The 19,883-nt window shown below is 41.5% G+C and overlaps 1 long non-coding RNA gene across 1 annotated transcript in view; it reads right to left on the reverse strand.

Moving 5' to 3' along the window:
• Positions 1-19,883, reverse strand: part of LOC116704646 (uncharacterized) — a 45,251-nt gene that overhangs the window by 11,803 nt on the left and 13,565 nt on the right. Inside the window, exon 4 of the long non-coding RNA XR_004335736.1 lies at positions 13,039-13,224. This is a non-coding gene — a long non-coding RNA (uncharacterized LOC116704646). The remainder of the gene's footprint in view (positions 1-13,038; positions 13,225-19,883) is intronic.

The raw sequence follows: 19,883 nt of genomic DNA on the forward strand, positions 1-19,883 counted from the left end.
TCTGTGAAGCAGACACCGCCTTTTGATCTTAAATGATGATTTCTGCATTAAACTTCATTGTTTCTTCACTGGAACTGTTGCAACCTGATGTTTTAATGTCTATAATCAGCAGTTCAATATCCCTGAATGACAAAAATGATTGGGTCATGCCCCCCCCTGCCGTGACTTCCTCTCCGTGATAGCTGTGTTGTGTGAATGAGTTTTAGTTTAATTTCTTCCGTTTTGCCTGCTGTATGTTTGGTTTTCGGTCTGTGTTCTGTTTTCACCTTCATTTCTCCCAGTGTGTTGACACCACCCATCATGAGGTCATAAGGGGCAAGGTTACCTCCCCTTACACTTACAGTACATTAGATCTTCTACTTTGGGATTTTCTAACTTTTTTTTCTAGGGTTTAATTAATTTCTACCCTTATGCTGCTCAGTTGTAAAAAAAAAGAAAAGAGATCCAATAGCTGTGAAAAGGTAACGTATGAATGTATGCGTTCTCAAATCAAAAGTTTCAGACTTCCATCCCGTCTCACTCAGGGAAAGATTCAGTCTTTGCAAGGTTCGGGCAGGCCGATTGTGCTCCGTTTATTGTCCTTCCAATTAGTCAGCGAGACAGGTCTGGTGGAGCGTTTGTACACGAATCAGCCATGAGTCAACTTCTATTCAATTGAGGCATTGAAAGTGAACTGCCTGAGAGTTTGTGTGTGTGTGTCTGTGTGTGTGTGTGTGTATGTGTGTGGTGTGTGTGTGTGTGTGTGTGTGTGTGTATGCTCTTATTCTTCTATCTTTGCAAGGACTGGGAGTTTTAGACATAGGAACTTTGAAAAGTGAGGACATTTGGAACTTACTTTTTCAATGGTCGTGTTGGGTGGGATGTTCTGGGCCAGTCTGCCCTTCCTCAAAGAATGTGTTTTGGAAAGTAAGGATGTTTTGGTAAATCTTTTCTTTTTCTTTTTTAACGTAAGAGGGCATCTATGCCAATCATGGCTTCTAGTGAAGACATTTTGGCCAGTTACCACATCTTAGGGATTTTTTTTTTATATCAAGAATGGGCAGTTCTCATTTCTTTTTGGGAAAGTGAAAGAATTTGGCTAATTCAAAGGTCTTTTTGAAAAACATGACACAAAATATAGGTGTGTGTGTGTGTGTGTGTGGGTGTGTGCTCATTTAACTACATTTGTGGGGTCTGGACAGCTTTGTGGGGCCAAAATGCTGGATCCCACAACTTCAAAGGGTTGTTTGAGGGTTAAGACTTGGTTTTAGGGTTTACCGATTAGGGTTAGAATTAGGTTGTGTTAGTGTGAGGTTAAGGGTAAAGATTAGGCATTTGTTTGTGATTGTTAAGGTAAGGGTAAGGGGCTAGAGAATGCATTGTTTTAATGCCGGGTCCCCACAAAGATAGTGAGACACACTGTGTATGTGTGTTTTGCAGTGCTAACATTAGCAGGGTTAGAGGTTTTCATCCCTTTGGGGTCACCCATATTAAAACACATCTATCCATGCTATTGTTGCACTGTATGGCACTTTAGATAAAAGCTCTCTGAAATGGCAGGTGGTATTTCACAGAGAGATGGGTTGGTGTGTGCTCGGGTGGGTGCTTATATCGGGTTTTGTTTATTTTTAGGAAATGTTGAAAGGGCTCACTATGCCTTGCAAATATCAATCATTATATCACAAGCGTCCAAACAGGATGACCTTCCTGCCTTGCGTGGTCTCCAGACTCATTCACATTCATACGTCTCTATTGGCATTATTCAATAAGTTTATAATACTTTTAACCAAATTTAGATAGATAGATAGCACTTTATTGTCCGTAAACAAGGACATTTGTCTTGCAATACATGCTCCAGCAATTACAACACAACAACCTAAAGACAAAAAGTTAAAAACATATAGGCGTCATTAAAAATAAATAAGTAAAACATAAATAGATAATTAAATAATATGTGGGGAGCCCTTCGGTCTTTGTGAAGGTCAGTCATGGGATATGTTTTTTTCTTCAGATGTTTAAATTATGCCCTGTGTGCCAGTTTGTGGATAGGGTTCAAAAACACTGTAAGGTGGTGGTGGTGGTGCAGTAGATATGAAACATGCCTTTGGTGTGGGAGATCTGGGTTTGATTCCCACTGCGATACATCAACCAATATGTCCTTGAGCAAGACACGTAAACCCTAGTTACTCCAGAGGAATGCAACCTCTGACACATATAGCAATTGTAAGTCACTTTGGATAAAAAGGTCAGCTAAATGACATGCAATGTAATGTAATGGTAGCTATTCAACCCCCACAAGATACATAGTACAAATCCAGTAGCCCTGAATGAAAATATCACCAAGATTCACAAGATCTCTCTCGCTCAGTCTTTCTCTCTCCCTAGTTATATCCCTCCCAAATGAATCAACCCAGGGAGTTGGAGCTCTAATCTGAGATGTTGCCAAGGTGTATAGCCTGGAGCTGCTGCACTGATGATAAATAACTTGAGACTTTCATTGTCTGCAGAGTGTGTTTTCATTTACACAGTCAACCAGACTGGGTTGCTATAGACTCTGAAACAGAAATGGAGCCCATATTGTCAAGAGATCTGGTCGGATGTTGGCCCAATCGCCCATTGTCAGTCCTGTTTTCAATTGTTTAGCCACCACCCTAAAGCCAGAGCCCAAGTTCCAAAAAAGTGTCTGGTCCTATTATTCTGCTTCAGGGTTGAACAGCGTTGATCTTTCAAGAAATTATCTGTTCAATGGCAGTGTCTTAATGTGGCTCCAGCTTGTTATGCATCTGCTAAAAAAAAAAAGAAAGCAGGAGAATCAATGTCCCAAATAGCATTACATTTCCTAAACATGGCCTGGGGCAGCAGTGATCTTTACACCTGCCACAGAATTACATTTTTTTCCCCCTCCAACCTGCCTCATGGCAAACAGTTCCTTCAGTATGGAGATAAGATCAGACTTAATCGCTGTGCATCATTACTGCGTCCACTGACCAAGGCTGAGAAATGTAATCTTTTATCTCCCTTAAATCAACAGAATCAATATGACCACTGTTCATCAAAAGAAGACATGACACATTTTCTACAGACACCACCTGTGGAAAGGTGGAGAATCAGTAAAAAACAAACAAAAAACCCCACAATGGCTCATGTCAAAAGCCACTATTTTACGTTGTCTGAGGACAGACGCTATGAGGAATGTATCTGTCATGTATCTGTATTATCTGTTTATCTGTATTATCTGTTTTGTGCAATAACACTGGCCTGACATGTGTGCAATTTCAAATACTACAATTATTATTATTATTATTATTATTTAACTTTTCACCATTCCAAATCCTTAATTATGTTAATTATGTAAATAATGTATAATAACATTCCTTTATGTAAATACCGTACGTATCCAATTCTTATATTTCTTTATTTCTTGTATTTCTACTCTATTTATAATATTTGTGCAACTTCAACACAGAGTTTCCCTTCGGGGATCAATAAAGTATTTCTGATCTGATCTGATCTGAATACTCGATGGCTCCATTCTGAATATTCCCATGATACCAAAAAAAAACAATGCTCGTCCAGTTCTTCACTCCTTCACAGTACATGTTTTCTCTCTGGCTAAAAATAATGATGCATAGAAAGACAATAGCTAAGTTTTCCTCCACTTGTAAATGGAATTATCTGAAGTTTGGTGAAAAAAACTCATGCGAATAAAGCTGGTGAAAGTGATAAGAGTCCCCAAAAAACCAAGTATATCTGATGGAACGTGGCTGGTGAGGGTGGAGAGAGCAGATGCATGTAGATGGCAGAAGCTCAAGGATAGCTGGCTAGTCTAGAGAGAACAAGATGGTTTACACACTACTTCTGGAATGTAAAGTGCTTAACATTGACTGCACAGTGCCACACCACTAGTCGTGCATGAGAAGTAGAACATATATTATCAGAATCTGCACCAACTCGTTACTAAGGAGACATCTGGAGGCCCTCAACTCAGCACTGGAGTCTCCAAGGCCATTACATGAGAGCAGAGGGAGGCACTGTGGCATGTTTCCACCTCATTCTCACTCCTAACGCATCAAAAAACAATGCTTGGTCCGGTGCCTTTATTAGACGCTGATGCAAAAAGTCTTCTGTAGCGTCTAGCACGTGTCAAACTCAAGGTTCCCGGGCCAACTTTGGCCCCTTGTAGATTTAGTTCTGGCCGTATATCAATTTTGGTTTGGATTTTTTGAAGTTTTGGTCAATTTTTTCTATGGTGGCTATTTACGTCAACCAAACTGCAAGTGAGAAGACTACATGAGACATGCAATAATACAATCAAAGATATTTTACTTTTTCTATTTAACAAAAGCATGTCAATAAACTCTACATTGCCCTTGAAGTGATTCATATTTTCCAATGTGGCCCTTAGTGAAACTGAGTTTGACTCCTGGTCTAGCCCTTTGGTGTCATTTTTAGACTCTGGGACTCTTATTGATACTCTGGCTTCTGTTTTGGCCTCAACATTCGGTACCGATTTTGCCCAATATTTCAACATGCAGGGTAAAACCACTTAGTTAGGGCTAGGGAGCGATCATAGGTGGGTTGACAAAATGTACGTTTCAGTGAGAAACGGGACAAGAAAAGTACACAAACCCTGGTCTCCTGGGGAAAAGTCCTGTGTTGTTTGACCCATTCACCACCCAAACCTTTACCCCCTTTGCAGATTTTGGGTCTTTCATACTACTCTCTATCGTTGTCACTCTTGATACTGCGTCGTTGTCAGGGCCCATTAGAGCTGCTGCTTTTACAACAGTTACTTTATATGTATGTATTTGGTTTTCTGTATTTATTGTTACTTTCATATTAATATTTAACGTATGTTTGTTTATGTATGGACATTTTGCCAATGCAATTTCCACATGAGTGTACTTATTGTGGCAATCAAACCTTTTCTAATTCAGATTTTTGCATTTGTATCTGAAGCTGAGAGCCTCCAAGCATCGGTATTTGACGAGTTGGAAATAAGAACAAGAGAAAAAAAATGAGCAATCTTTTAATCAGCAAAACTGACTTTTCCTTTACATATAATACATAAAGAGGAATGCCGAAGGCATGTTTTTAGCATGCTGAGAATCAAATCAGCATCACAACTTGAAACTATAACAGAAAAGTGTTGTGTAGAGAACAGACTGAAGACTCTTCTGAAACTGACTTAGATGGGACATACAGTAGTCATGGCTCCGCCAAAACAACACAGGTGCATCCGGTGGACATCCAGGATGAAGAAGGTAGGGTGGGGGGTTCAACAATGAAAAAAAAAACATCATCCACCATCAACCAAAAAAAAATGGATGTAGATTTTAAGAGTTTGTTTTTTGTTCTTATTGGACAACATGTTGGCCTCATGGTATCATGTGTCCATTCCTTTATCGCATGCTTGATGTTCGTTAGCAGCTGCTAATTGTATGTAATAGTTGTATGTAATAGCACTGACGGCATTTAGTCAACCAGTTACTCAGTGGCTGATCTTTTAAATGCACCTTTTACTATGTCAGTAAGCATGGCTTTCTAACACATTTTAGACCAAGACTCCTAATACACTTCCACATATCTCTGTTTCTCCGCCGTTCTTTCCTCAGCTCCCTCTCTCTCCCTATGACTTCAAAGTCTCTGAGTAACAGGGTCCCTGACCTTGGGCGGTGCTGATAACAACCCTTTGAAACCCAAACTGGAAAGATCACACGTTCCCGGCGTGGCTCTCTCGCCCCGCGCCCCTCTCTCTTTACACCCCCCGCCGCTGCGCAGACACTCAACACTCATCCAGTCTGCTGTCAATCAGCGGCGTGCAGAGGCTGCTGCCTTCAGCCTCCGGAGCCGCGTGACGCTCTGAGTCGTGGAAAATGTCTCAAGTTCCGTGACAGCCGACAGAGTTGTTGTTAACGTCACATCAAGACGATGACCTTGTTGGCTAGACTTTTTATTGCAATGGTATATTTTTTAAGAGTTTGCAAAGCAGTGTTGTGATGTTACAAAGTAGAAATACTTTATTACTGTACTTAAGTAGAATTTTCACACATCTATACTTCCTAATTTATATTTCTGTAAACTTCTAACTTTTAATCTACTACAAATCCTGAATTAAATGTATACTTTTACTGCACTCACAGGTGTAATTTACAGGGGGGTTGGGGGGGGAACAACCCCCAATTATCCAAAACTGGCCAGTGCAACCCCCCCAAAAACTATTATCATTCCCTTGCAGCTTAATTTGATGCAGAAAAGGCACAAAGTGTTGCAGAACAGAACGCAGCAAAATGAAGTGTTTAATGTGCTCAAAAATGCCATTTTACACACAAGTTTAGAATTCCCCCCCCCCCCCTCCCCAATGTTAGACACTTGAGTGACTCCACTACATTTCCACTAAGTGGCTTCGTTACTCGTTACATGGAAGAGATGTTTTGGAATGAAGACTCTTTCTGGATAGTACTGGTCTAGATTTATAGGGATTGGTTGTAGTTTTCTTTGTGATGGTACCTGTTGCTCACATTTGTATTAGGGATTGATTATAGTTTTTTATAAACGTCTATTTATCCATTTATTTATCTGGATTTAATTGCACTGGCACTTTAAAATGGAATACTTGGCACCTTAATTTTGGATTATAGGACTTTAACCACTTTACATTGTGTGATTATTGTATTCCATGTGCTTATCTTCAGTGCTTCACTTGATTGTGCATTTCCTTTTGCTGTCGTTTGTTGTGCTGTGTATCTGATTACATGTACGCAATGCTGCAGCACAAATTGCTCCTCAAAGACGATATCAATGTTAAAAAGTACCTAACCCTAACCCTAACTTCTGAAGAATCTGTAATCTGAAAGTAATTGTTCATTTCTAAAACTGCACTTTGACTTTAATTCTTGTGTTTCAAACCTGTAGTATTCTATTTTCCATGTATTTATAGTCTCTTGACATGTTTTTAACTGATCTTTAAAGTTTTGTGTAAAGCATGTTGTCTCTACAAGTACTTTACAGAACAATTGTGTGTTTATTTAGCTAGTATCTACCTTCCACTCCAAGAACTCCTGCAGGTACTGCACAGTACTGTACTACCTCTGCCAATACCATACTCCTGGGAGATATAAATATTCATGTCGACACCCCCTCATGTCATCCCGCGCCGATTTACTTCAGCTGCTAGACTGCCTCAACTTACAACATGTTAATGTCAACACAATCCAACCACTCCTTCGGCTCTCCTGCCAACATCCACACTGACCACCTGCCTGGGGAGATAGAGGCGTACGCGCATGAAGCTCAACTTCCTTCAGCTGAACAGTTCCAAAACGGAAGCCATCTTAGTTGGCACACCACATCCGCTCCGCCTTTCCACCATCACCAGCATCACTTTCTCTGGCCAAAACATCTCCTGTCACCAACTTTGGTGTTAAAATGGATCCTTAACTCACCTTTGACACAAACACTCGATCACTTCTGTAAGGTATCATTCTACCAACTCGAGAACATGATTATAATTCATTTTAATTGACTTAGATTTCTTTAACTGCATTATATGCTCTGCAGCACTTTGAGATTGCGGTAATGTAAAGTGCAGTACAAATAAACTGAATTATTATTATTATAGTTGCAGTTAAACTCCATGCCTTCTCTTTTCTGGTGTTGTCTTTTATGAACAAACATCTGTGATGTCTATTATGTTTATTAACCTACAAGATAAATCTTTTGTCGTTCGAGGTATAGAGGAGACATTTGGGGGGGGGGGCTTTTGGTAAATTGACAGGATACTCTCGCTGTTTCACTTCCTGCCTGGCTGACCGGACACCCAGCGGCTCGCATGAAAATAGTCAAAAAACATCCAAAAAGCAGCCTGTCATAGGACCTTTAACAATGAAATATGGATCCTTTAGCACATGTTTGGGTTGTTTTGGTTTTGAACCATAGAGCGCCGCTCAGGTGGTTCCTCTTGAAGGGCTGAGATGTACAACAACAAGTGCATAACTCTTAGAACAATAGTGTAGATTTGGGGGAACTCTAGAATAAGACGAGAGCGTGTTGCTGACTTGTGCTTGCCAAGTCTTACATAACACCAACATCAGTTCCTATTACACATCAGGCCTGTGGTGGAACATGCACATTAAAAATGTAAGCGCCACAATTTAACAAGGCCACGTTGTGGTTTTTGGGAATCTCAAAAGTGTAAGCCGATCATCCTTACTTTACCTCTTATTCACAGACACACGCGCGCACACACACACACACACACACACACACACCACACACACACACCACATACACAGCAAGCCTTTTCTCTTATGTAAAGACACAATGTTTTAGGTTTCCCATCTTTGCACTTTGTTACAGTTGCAGTGCATTAACATCTCAGTGCATTAGTGTTGGCAGTCATTATCAAAGCCTTTATGTTCTACATCCTCGAGGCTCGACCAGCCACCACTCCGTCTATCTAGAGGAGTTCAACTTTGAGAAGATGAGTCAGCATACTCACCAATTTCAAGCCTTCATGCATTAATTCACTGCAGCGGCCATCTAAAGTGGTCGAGGGGTTTTGCGTTTTGCTCTAGCCCGCTTCAGTTAACACCACCTGTGTAACCCTGACACCTCTGTTTCTTTTGACATTTTCACTTTTTGTTGGATCAATGTCCTGTACTTTCCCTTCAGCAGCTTGTTAGTACGGAGTTTGTTCATAGAACCAACTCAAGTTCTGATGTGCAGGTTTTACAAAGTTACCAATACAACACTCACTAGTATTACGTACTACTGTATTAATTCATAAAAGAAAGGCTTGTACATTCTTTCTGATTTCACTGCCACCTTGTTTTTGAGTCTTTGCATGGGATTTTTCTGTTACTGAGTCTGGTTTAGATGTCTTCACAGGGCCACCTCAGGTCTTGGGTCCTGAGGTTTAGAAAGAGTTAACTGATGAGTGCAAGAAAATTACATAAATTGTTGCTCATCAAGCGTTGGAGCATCATGCTGTTATTGCTGCATCCCACTGTCGTAGGTCCCTTTCAGATCACTTTTATCTATTTTTTTGTCTTTATTTTTAGGTTTGGGTAGGTTTCAAGGGGGGCGTTACAGAGGACGTCCAAAATGTCCATTTTGGACAAGTTAACACATCTAATCTGTACAAAAGTTGATACAGCAAGAATGCTTCATTAAGTAAAGACAGATTCAAATTAAATTTGGATTGTTTTACTAGCATAGCCTTTGTCACCCAAATTATTTTGTGATGAAGTACTACAGTATAATTAGCCCTGCAATGTCTTGACACATCACATTTTGCTCTGGTAAATTTTCAGGTAAAGAAAGTATGACTAGAGGTGCACTTCTAGGTCGCAGACCTCCACCATTCAGGTGAATTTTCCTAGTCAGGAACTCCTTTTTCCGATTATACAGACACCACATGAATGCAGCACAATGCCCTATCTTGCAATGGTATTGAAAGTATTGCCCCGTGATTCAGAAGAAGATAGGCTCTTCTTTGGCCCACACTACACCCCCTCCCCCAAGTTTGAAAATCGGGCCAGAAAACAGACCTTGGTGAAGGTAATAAAGACTGAAGCAAATGGAAATTCTATTCTTAATGGATATTCATTCGTGGCAATGGTGTTTCCTAGTATTAACTTGACTAAACAAGAGCAGAGTTTTACAGAATGACTCGCTAATGGAAACCATCATCGAGTATTTCTTGTGTGTGTGTGTGTGTGTGTGTGTGTGTGTGTGTGTGTGTGTGTGTGTGTGTGTGTGTTTGTGCGTGTAGTGAGAGCTACTGTAGCCATCACCGAGTGCAGTGCAGATCAGCGGGTTTTGCCGGTAATGGCAGCTCCAGCAGCTTGTTTTAGCCTAACAAGAGCTGGAGCCACTATGACTTCAAACCGGCTTTTTCGGCCTGGTGATACGGAGCCCTGACAAGCTGATTTAAAGCTGTAGTCCTTAAAAAGGCATACCGAGTGCCAGCCACCATGTCATTAAAATTTGCTCCAAGACATGCTCATATAGGTGTCACGCTAGTCCTTCTTTCATTTTACATGGACTTTGTGGTTTCAGCAAGCCCAACATAAGCTGTAAAATGAACACCTTTCAAGCGCTTCTTTTACATTTCTGTACAGCAAATATGGTCCGTGAAAGATGTTCATCTTTGAGGTTTTGTCTCTTATGATATCAAGTGCTCACTGCTTTGTAGTTCCTGCAAGTTACGCAGTATGGCTGAGTCTCTAAAGTCATCGTCTAAAGTTTGGTTTTCTGTACGTGTCATTGTAGGTGTGTTGTTGGCTCTCTCTTCTAAACAATCCAGTTATTTTTATTTCAATCAATGCAGGGATAGCACAGGTAGAAGACGCCAGGGAAGTACAGTGTGTAAATATCAATACCATACACACACTGTATGAGAAAAAAAATGGTGTCCAGCAGGCATCTATTAAGTAGTCTTTAATTCTTTTCAGTGGTAATTATTGATTGTTTTCTGCTTGAAATTCACGTCTCCACTGTTGACTGTGAATGCTCCGTTCCTTAAATATGACATTTACAAAAACGCAACTTGAGCTCTTAAGCACTTAAAAGCAGTTGCACTTTTTAATGGGGTTCAGCCACAAATGCAGATTTCTGCCCTACTTTGTTCCAATTTGTCTACAGAACAGTTTTGTTTATGTCTCTACTGCTGCAGAAGACAGCGTCACTATAAACAGAAATATGAGTCATAGTTGCTTGAACAAAAAAACATGTGGGTGTTTTTAAGGGGAGGACTGTCTTTGCTAATACCCACGTCACCACCTCAGTGGCCAAACGGCAAGTAGACTTTCAGGGGCCAGACCACTTTCAGTGGCCAGACCGGCTCTTTAAATGTCCTTCTTTGTCTGCATGTTCGTCTGTGGATTTTGTTGTTGAATCATTGCAGTTTTATTAGCCTCTTTGGGCTTGTGTCTCCAACTGCCAAGATAAATAAAGCAAACTAGCCTGAACACATTGCGGAGTATTCATCCACAGGCGCAGAAGTGGTGACCTTTTCTGCAGTGTCTCCACAAAGTGCCGGGGCCCTGGCTCTTTAAGCCGGCTAATGATCCATAAAGGGAGCCCCGTGGCTCAACGTCTGTAATTATACTCTCTCTCTCTGTGTTTTCCCGAACTCGCCCTATCACTCTCTGTCAGCCTTCTCCTTCTCTGTCACACATCCACACTTTTTTTTGCTCTCAGTTATTCATCCTCTCCATTCTCGTTTTCTATTCCTCTCTCTGATCCACTACTTACTTTTATTCCTCTGCTTGTCTTTGTTTCCCTCTTTTCCACTCTCTCATCCTCCCTCCCTTCGTCCCTCTCTCCCTTTCTCTCTAGCCATCGTCGCTCTGTCTCCTGCAGATTGATTACTCTCTAATATATGCACAGCTCTCCTCCCAGGGAACCCTCCTCCACATCTAGCACCCCTACTCTTGGACTGAATAATGGAGCTGTTCCAACTCAGCACGAGGCAGCCCACATGGGTGGAGCAGCAGGCTCAAAGGAAACACTAGAATAGATGACAATCTGTCTGTCATGTTGGGGATATGGACAGCGATATTTGTCCTTATCCTGTGCATATCACCGATATACCATCCTCTAATTGAGAAACTTCTGACTACAAGTCCAAATGTACGCATGTATCAGGGTTCATTTGAAACCTAAATTCTTCCACTTTCTGACAATGTGCTTGCTTAACATGTAAGTAAAACACAACCTATACTATGTCAGATCAAAGTTGGAGTTTTAAATTATTTCACCTTTGACCTAGATGCCGCTGACATTTGTGCAACCAATTCTAGAAGCAACGATGACGTATACCTGCGCTATACTTGCCTCTGTACTATGCGCAGTACCTCATGGTTCTAACATGGATCATGGGTAGTTGGCTTAAGACATGCTTTATGCCACACCCTACAAAACCCCCCACACACCTTCTACACCTGTGAGCTAGGGAGTTTTCAGTGTGTGCTGTCACCGGTGTTGCCGAACCTTGCTGGCAACCCAATAGATACGAACAGGACGTACAAGGGTTTTTCTCCTCTTCATTAACAATTCACATTCAATTCAATTTCCCAATTGGGACAAAACTGTCTTCTCCAGAACAACAACAGCAAGGCGACGATGATCTTTGTTCCGTTGAAAGATCATCTTTGCATTAGGATGCAACTGGGAAACGGGGTGACATGCGACTCTCTCCCTCTTGTGTAGGTGGCTGCCATGCAGTCACTCCTGTGGTCTGATCGATTTACATACAGGCTCACATACATGGTGTACAAGTCCTTTCACTCTCACACCTGTCTCACGTTCACCTGTTTGTTCACGCTGATTGAGATAACACATTGACAGAAGCTGAATATAGAACCAACACATTCTCATGAATAGGTTTGCACGGAATCATATGAAATGTTGTGCACACCAATTTGATGCACACCATGATGATATCCTATGAAATTAGGCTCAGCGGCAGTTGCCAGTTGAGTTTAGCAGACCAAAAGTTACTGGGAGCCGGCTACAGGGCACTGTGAGATGATGTTCTTTTCGGGGCTGTGGCAGTTGAGTTTAGTTGGCAACAAGTGAGCATGAAGCCGCAACAAAAGTAAGATTCAGGCACCAAAGTGTAATTAAAACACTCCACCCAATTTGGGCTAGGGGATAGGGGTGGGAGTTAGTTGTGTGTTTTATGAGCCACTCATCCACCTTGACCTCCTCCATACACGGCCCACAGTGTTCTCATACAGCAGCAGTCAATTCTTGGGATGAACCAAACCCAGAGTTCGGGTTCGGGTTCAGCTGAACTTTGGGCTTTTTGACGGAGTTCGGGTACTGACAAACTTTAGAATTTACTAAAGAACGCTACCCAAGAGAAGTAACAAGAGGAGAAACTCGAGATAAAGAGGCTAACCTGTTGAGTTTATGCTCTTGTCAAAAAGTTTATAAGTAACAAGAAGCAAAACTCCATTGCAACAAACACACCCATGACTAAGCTGCAGCTCCGCCATCTTGGACTGAACGCAACACAACGTTCCATTGAGCCTCTTGTTACTTCTATACTCTTTGAGCGATACGCTGGTCGACGTAATGACGCCACCGTTGATTACAGGAAGGTGTTGACGTAGGTGGACCGTTCATTGCCGTAGGCTGTGAGAAAAGGAAAATGGAACTCATGAGCAGAAAAAGTGATGTTTGGCAGGACTTTTGGTCAAAAGAAGGACATTCAAGTTGAGCTACATGTTCAGTCTGAAAAATCAATTTGTCTCTTGGTGCCAAGATCCCTAAACAATACACAACATTGCAGCTGTTAAGACATTTGCGTATGAAACATAAGAAAGAATATGACTTGTGCATGAAGGAATCTACATCAAAATGAAGCAACTTCAGGTACAGCAAAGGAAGGACAGTCACAGCTAAAAACTGTTGACCAGACGACCATTACCAGCTTTGCTTACCCTACACCGAACCAACTATGGGCATCGCATAACCCATGAGCCAAAGCCATTCATGCAGGAACTGGGAAACTGATAGTCACTGACTTGCAGCCCTATAGAGTAGTGGCACCGGATTTACCGACCTACTCCATCTGCTTGAGTCACGTTGCAAAATCTTGATTGGATCTTGACATAGGATAGACATTGTCTTTGTCAAAAATAATTTATCCCACTTGTGTGCCTGGCATAATGTTCCCTTTTTTTTTTTTTTTACAGTTAAACTAAAATGAAAAATGCACTGCTGTGGACATTGTTTACTTCATTAATGGACTGAGGATGGGATTAGGGTTTGGTTCAGCAGAATCTTAACCAGTATGTTCGGTATTTGGAAAAAAAAACCCAAAAATCTGGGTTCGGTGCATCCCTAGTCAATTCAGCAAAAAAAATGTGTAATACATACAAATTACATTGCATTACTTTACGTACCTACATGTGCGTATAGTTACATCCTAAAAACGTAGACTTACTCATATTTTTCTTTTGAACAAAGGCTTTCTTCACAATATCAGTACTTTGATAAACTTGGTTAAGATAGTTTTTGTGTTACCTCACGGGACACAACATCAGACAGGCAGCAGCTTCAAAGGTAAAAATGCAAATCAGACATTATTATTCACCTGTCTGGAATTCTTCACTTGGCTCCGTTCTCTGCAGAGTTTGTGGCCTAAACTGAACTGCAAGCCAACAGCTCTCCCCCCCCCCCCCCCCCCACCCCCCCACGCCCCTCAGCATCAATAGCATCTGCATCAGCACCCAAAGGTGCAGCACCGCAAGCTCCAGCTGCTCCTTTGTGCCAAACACCATCAGTCACAACAGCCCCAGTCAGCTGGCAGGGAGCAAAGGGCTTGTTTGGTGACATCCTGTAGTTCACTGCTGTCACTCTTTTATTTGTTTTTTTACATCTTTTATTTAAAGGATGTATGGCATGAAAATTTCACTTTATGAGGTTTTTTTACATTAATATGCGTCCCCCCAGGCTGCATATGGTCCCCCAGTGGCTAGAAATGGTGATAGGTGTAAACTGAGCCCTGGGTATCCTGCTCTGCCTTTGAGAAAATAAAAACTCTTGCTCCTTATGAGGTCATAAAGGGAAAGGTTGCCTCCCCTTTCTCTGCTTGGCCCGCCCAGAGAATTTGGCCCGCCCATGAGAGAGAGAGAGAGACATCATGGCTTTCTAACGAGTATTGTGGCAGTTGGTCAAGCCCCCCCCCCAAGCTCATTGTGGGACTGGCTCTAGTGGCTGTAATTCTGCACCAAGGCTGAATTTTGGGAAAGAGACTTCAGATACAGTATTAGGGGACCACTAAGGTCTATATAAAAGAGACTTCAGATACAGTATTAGGGACCACTAAGGTCTATATAAAAGAGACTTCAGATACAGTATTAGGGGACCACTAAGGTCTATATAAAAGAGACTTCAGATACAGTATTAGGGACCACTAAGGTCTATATAAAAGAGACTTCAGATACAGTATTAGGGGACCACTAAGGTCTATATAAAAGAGACTTCAGACACAGTATTAGGGGACCACTAAGGTCTATATAAAAGAGACTTCAGATACAGTATTAGGGGACCACTAAGGTCTATATAAAAGAGATTTCAGATACAGTATTAGGGACCACTAAGGTCTATATAAAAGAGACTTCAGATACAGAATTAGGGACCACTAAGGTCTATATAAAAGCATCCCAAGAGCACCATGTCATGGGACCTTTAAAGAAGTATTGGAGTGCATATTTCCACATATCAAACACTTGTGCTGCTTCTTTACATATGAAATTTGCTACAGTTTACAGCTGCTTTTTCTTGATTATGCCTCATTTAGGGTCTGGCTGTTCAGCATAATCTATTTGAGTTCTGATTCAGTGGAATTGTTCTCTGGGATTGCCTAAGCGCAAATCTGAAGACTTTTCCAAACCAGTCATTCTATTTCAAAATATTTTTCTCATCCTACAAAAATAGTACCCAAAGATAAAATATAGTATGGTAAGAGAATGGATGTAGCCAATTGCGTTTTTTTAATGAAATAAAACCTCAAGCAATAAAACTGCATACTCTCTGTATTTGGGTACACCATTCTCCGCATCCGCAGCGGATTCCTTTAAATGCATGTCTGTACAAGACTTTGGACCAATCACAACACATGTAGCATTTTTTCCTTCCATGCTGAATCCAAATACTTGCACTGTAAATGGATTTCCTTAAACTAACGTTTATTAAGATTTTACATATTTGAATACATTTGACGTGTCAAGTGAGAAACATCGGCATCGACCCACTCTTAGGCACTTTGGGCATTTGTGCCTTGCTCAAAAGCTATAACACTTTTTATTGAGAAGGGTCATCCCAATCGTAGACTCTCTCTCCATTTTCCTCTTCCAGTCCCTCCATTACCTTCCTCCTCCTCACATATTATGCTTTACAAGACAAGAAAGAAAGCAGCATGTTTTCAACTGAACCTGCAGGTCTTTTTTTGACCCTTTCCTCATTCTTCTCAGTTAATAGAATAAGTAAAAGAGTTTATAACAATTTTAAAAAGAAAGAACCAGACTTGAAAAGTGATATATCTCCCTTTTATATGTATTAATTGCATTACACTGCAGAAGATGGCAGAGCTGACATGGCTCTGGAAATTTGTCAGCCGTATCAGAACCATCTGCTCAGAATATCAGCCAGAATGTGGGAGTTTTAAAAAGGCAATAGTTCAGATGATGGTTTTATGAGTAAGGTTGCAGAAAAAACAATACGTGGTCTTTTTAAGGGGGTAGATTATATTAGACATTTCTGTTCAAGGAAGGTCTTTGGCGTTGGAATTTCTATACTTTGCATGTTATGAGATACAGTAAGTAAAAGAACATTTTCCTATTCTTACCTCTCTTACTTTATAGGTTTTGCTTCTACAAGTGTCCAAGTCTGATAACCACTGGAACGGGAGAAGATGAGCAAGAAAGGAGCAGGAAAACTACAGGATTGCAGAGGAGTGAACGGTGGTGGGGGGATGACGGCCGGGGGGGGGTCTAGCCGCCTGCGGTTGGGTGAGTGTGATAGAAAGAGTTGTCTACTGTGTGAGCCTACCTCCCAGGGCGTTCCTCTGGGCGTGACACGGTTTCACGGGAAAAAGGGAGCTTGAGTTTCGGTTCAATTACTCCCCCAGAGACCGCAATGCCCCCCAGTCCCCGCAACAGACTTGTCCCCCCTCAGGCCAGCCGTCACCCAGGGTGTGTGACTGTGTGAGAAAAGAGGAAGAATGAAGAGAGGAAAAATTGAGAAGCAGGAGAAGCCATGGTAGAAGGGAGGTACAAGGAATTACAAGAAGCTACAGCAGAATCGAGACCACAGAGAGAATAGAATGAGGAAAACGAGAGGAAACTTCCACGCAAGTCCCTATTTAGATCGGTGTCTGTGTGTATAGCTGTAGTTGCAGTTGTTGGAAAAAGGACAGTTGACTGGCCTGAGTTTCTCCATTTGCAGACTTGGCCAGACAAAGACGCGACCCCTTATTAGGCACGCTGTTTTGGATTCCTCATCTTTTGACCTTTTGGGCTTTTTTTTTTTTAATTATTTTATCTAAATGTTGTAGTTTTTTTCATTTTAAAACACGGTAAGTGTTTGGCTTTGCTCACCCCTGATTTTAATTTACTGAATTTTTTTCCAACATTTTAATCTTGAATTGGTTTTATAGAGGTTCTAGGCCTCCAAAAAAAAACTAGGTGGCGTTGTCGGCTCCACATTTCAACATTAGCATTTTAACCCGCTTCCTCACTTCGACTGGGACATTATAATGGAGGGTGTTGGAGATCTAGACAGCGATCTGCATTAAGACTCTGAGACAGCTGTGTGTGTGTGTGTGTGTGTGTGGATTTTTTATCTGGACAACCACTAAATTAAGTAAGTTTTTATACCAAAATGCACCTAACATATGCCTAACAATACATGTAAATAATAACCAAAAACCTTGTCAAACCTCTTATCAAATTGGTAAGCCATTATGCACATGTGGTGGATGCACTATTCATTTAAAAAATGTTTATTTTAGCTGATTTGGTTAACATATTTAAACTAAAATAAACTTTTCGATAACGGCAATATTGTTGTGTCAAACTAGTGTTTGTGAATAGAGGCAGACTATCGGTACATGAGAGGTTCGGGACTAGTAGTGAATTTGAAATACAAGAAAGAAAATAGATGCCCAACGTCTTCCAAAACAAGAACAAAACCACGTCACGGCACAATCTTCCTATTGGTTGGCCAGGCTGAGGTGGGAGGGGTTGACCTAGTCAGAGATTGGGGAGTTTGTAAAACGGACGTTGTTGTCCTAAGTGTCATCTAAGGAGAATCCTTTTTTTCACCCCCATCAAGTTTTAATGTTACTATCCGCATCTTAGATGTTGACAAGTGATCTGTCAACGGAGTACCACCGCTGACCAGCGGCGGCCCACAGAGTGAGCTGGGCGAATGATGAATCGAAGCGAGGATCGGTAGACCTTCTCATTTTACATGTAGCCTCGCAGCCGAATCTTCAACTCTGTGGATTCGTGCGGCCAAACCTTGGGAGCTCCTAGACAAGAGACGATTGTATCAAGTTTTCCCGGGGTTGTAGTTATGCCATGACAACTGTCAGAGAACAGACCACCGGAATCTCTGATCACATTTAGAAAAACCAACTCAGTTAATAAATACATCGAAGTCAACATCCATAAAACTCCTAACTTTTCCTTTATGTCATAACCATCGATGGAAAGGATGTACAAGCTGCTGATCTCATTTTTGATGTAAAATAGCTTGAGCGGGTTCTCCGAAATCCTCCCCTGTGTAAATATCTATGGTACCGATCTATCTCATTTCCATGATAATATGCTTACAGATCTATAATTTGCTAAGCCTTTTTTTTTTTTTTTTTTTTGCAGCGCGCTAACAGCCGGCTCTACTGCTGCTGCTGCCATGGAAATGAGCTGAAGGCAAAGACAAACAACAGTCAGTGCCAACGTACTGTTTTGTTCGTCTGTTTTGCTGATGAAGTTGGATAAGTGCTGATTTATGCTCAGCTGAGAATTCATGGTCGCTGCTTGGGCTTGGAGGGCGTGTGCGATATATCACTCCAGAATTCAAAGGGCTGGGGAGGCAAACGTTATGAAGGAAGGGGAACTTGGTGATCACCCTTCTCAGTTTTATGTTACTTTGAAACTTGCACACTTATCCCACAATTCATTAATCAGCATCATAAATATATCTTCTTGTGCTGAATGTCTGTTCTTGGTCTTGGATTTTGTGAAATAAATTTCTAAATAAATGCGACTTATAGTCTTATAGTATCTGTCAAATAAAGTTGTTCTGAATGATGAAGAAAAATCCTGCCGAGGTATAGATATTATGTCTTTGTTTTATTACATCTCAGACATGCACACACATACTAATCATGTTGTGTTATGATGAACAGCACATGGGTATATGTAGAGGGAGAGGAAACTGTAAGACATGAGGCCACCACACACACACGCACACACACTAATCATGTTATATTGCATGTGGATGTTGCATGACTGTAAGGATGCAGAAGCCAGACTGTACACACAAACACACACAAACACACACTCTAACCTAGTTATGCAGTATAGCCTTCTGCAGTGTGAGTGCCTGATTATAGAGCTGAGGCAGATAGACACTTTACAATTTCTAGCACAACTAACCTGTAGGTAATTGAGCCACAATAAACAGGCAACACACGCACACACGCACACACACACACACACACACACACACACACACACACGCGGTGTAACCTGGTTATGGGGAGGAGCGTGACTGTTGAGATGGGAGACTTGGCTGCCTGGCTTCTCTCAAACTTTATTACATTGCCTCACTCATTCACACTCTATTAGAGAGAGAGAGAGAGGAAAGAAATAAAGAGAGAGACCGAAACGAGGAGGACGAGGAGGAGGGGGCAGGAGAGAACGGGGATTCAGGGAATGTTTAGACATAAAAGGAGAAAGTGAAGAGATATCATTCTTTGTCTTCAGTCATCGAAGAAGAGCATCAGATCACAGTCTCTTCGTGTCACTCCTCCAACATGGCAGGATGTCCTCAGGAAGACGTGCATGTTCTTTTTCTTTTGTTTTTAAGAATATTTTTGGCCATTTTAGGCCTTTATTATTACATACGACAGCTGAAGACATGAAAGGGGAGAGAGAAGGGGATTGACATGCAGCAAAGGGTCGCAGGTCAGAGTCGAACCTGCATCCGCTGCTTAGAGGTATAAACCTCCATATATGGGCGTGCGCGCTACCAGGTGAGCTACCCAGGCGCAGAGCGGTGTATGTTCTGCACTGGGACAATCTGCTCATCCAAATGCTGTAATGTAGCATTGTGAAAAATCTCAAACATATTTGAGGTGGAACACCTTCAGAAATGTC

This window comes from Etheostoma spectabile, chromosome 16 (assembly GCF_008692095.1).
Source record: "Etheostoma spectabile isolate EspeVRDwgs_2016 chromosome 16, UIUC_Espe_1.0, whole genome shotgun sequence".
Classification (NCBI taxonomy): domain Eukaryota; kingdom Metazoa; phylum Chordata; class Actinopteri; order Perciformes; family Percidae; genus Etheostoma; species Etheostoma spectabile.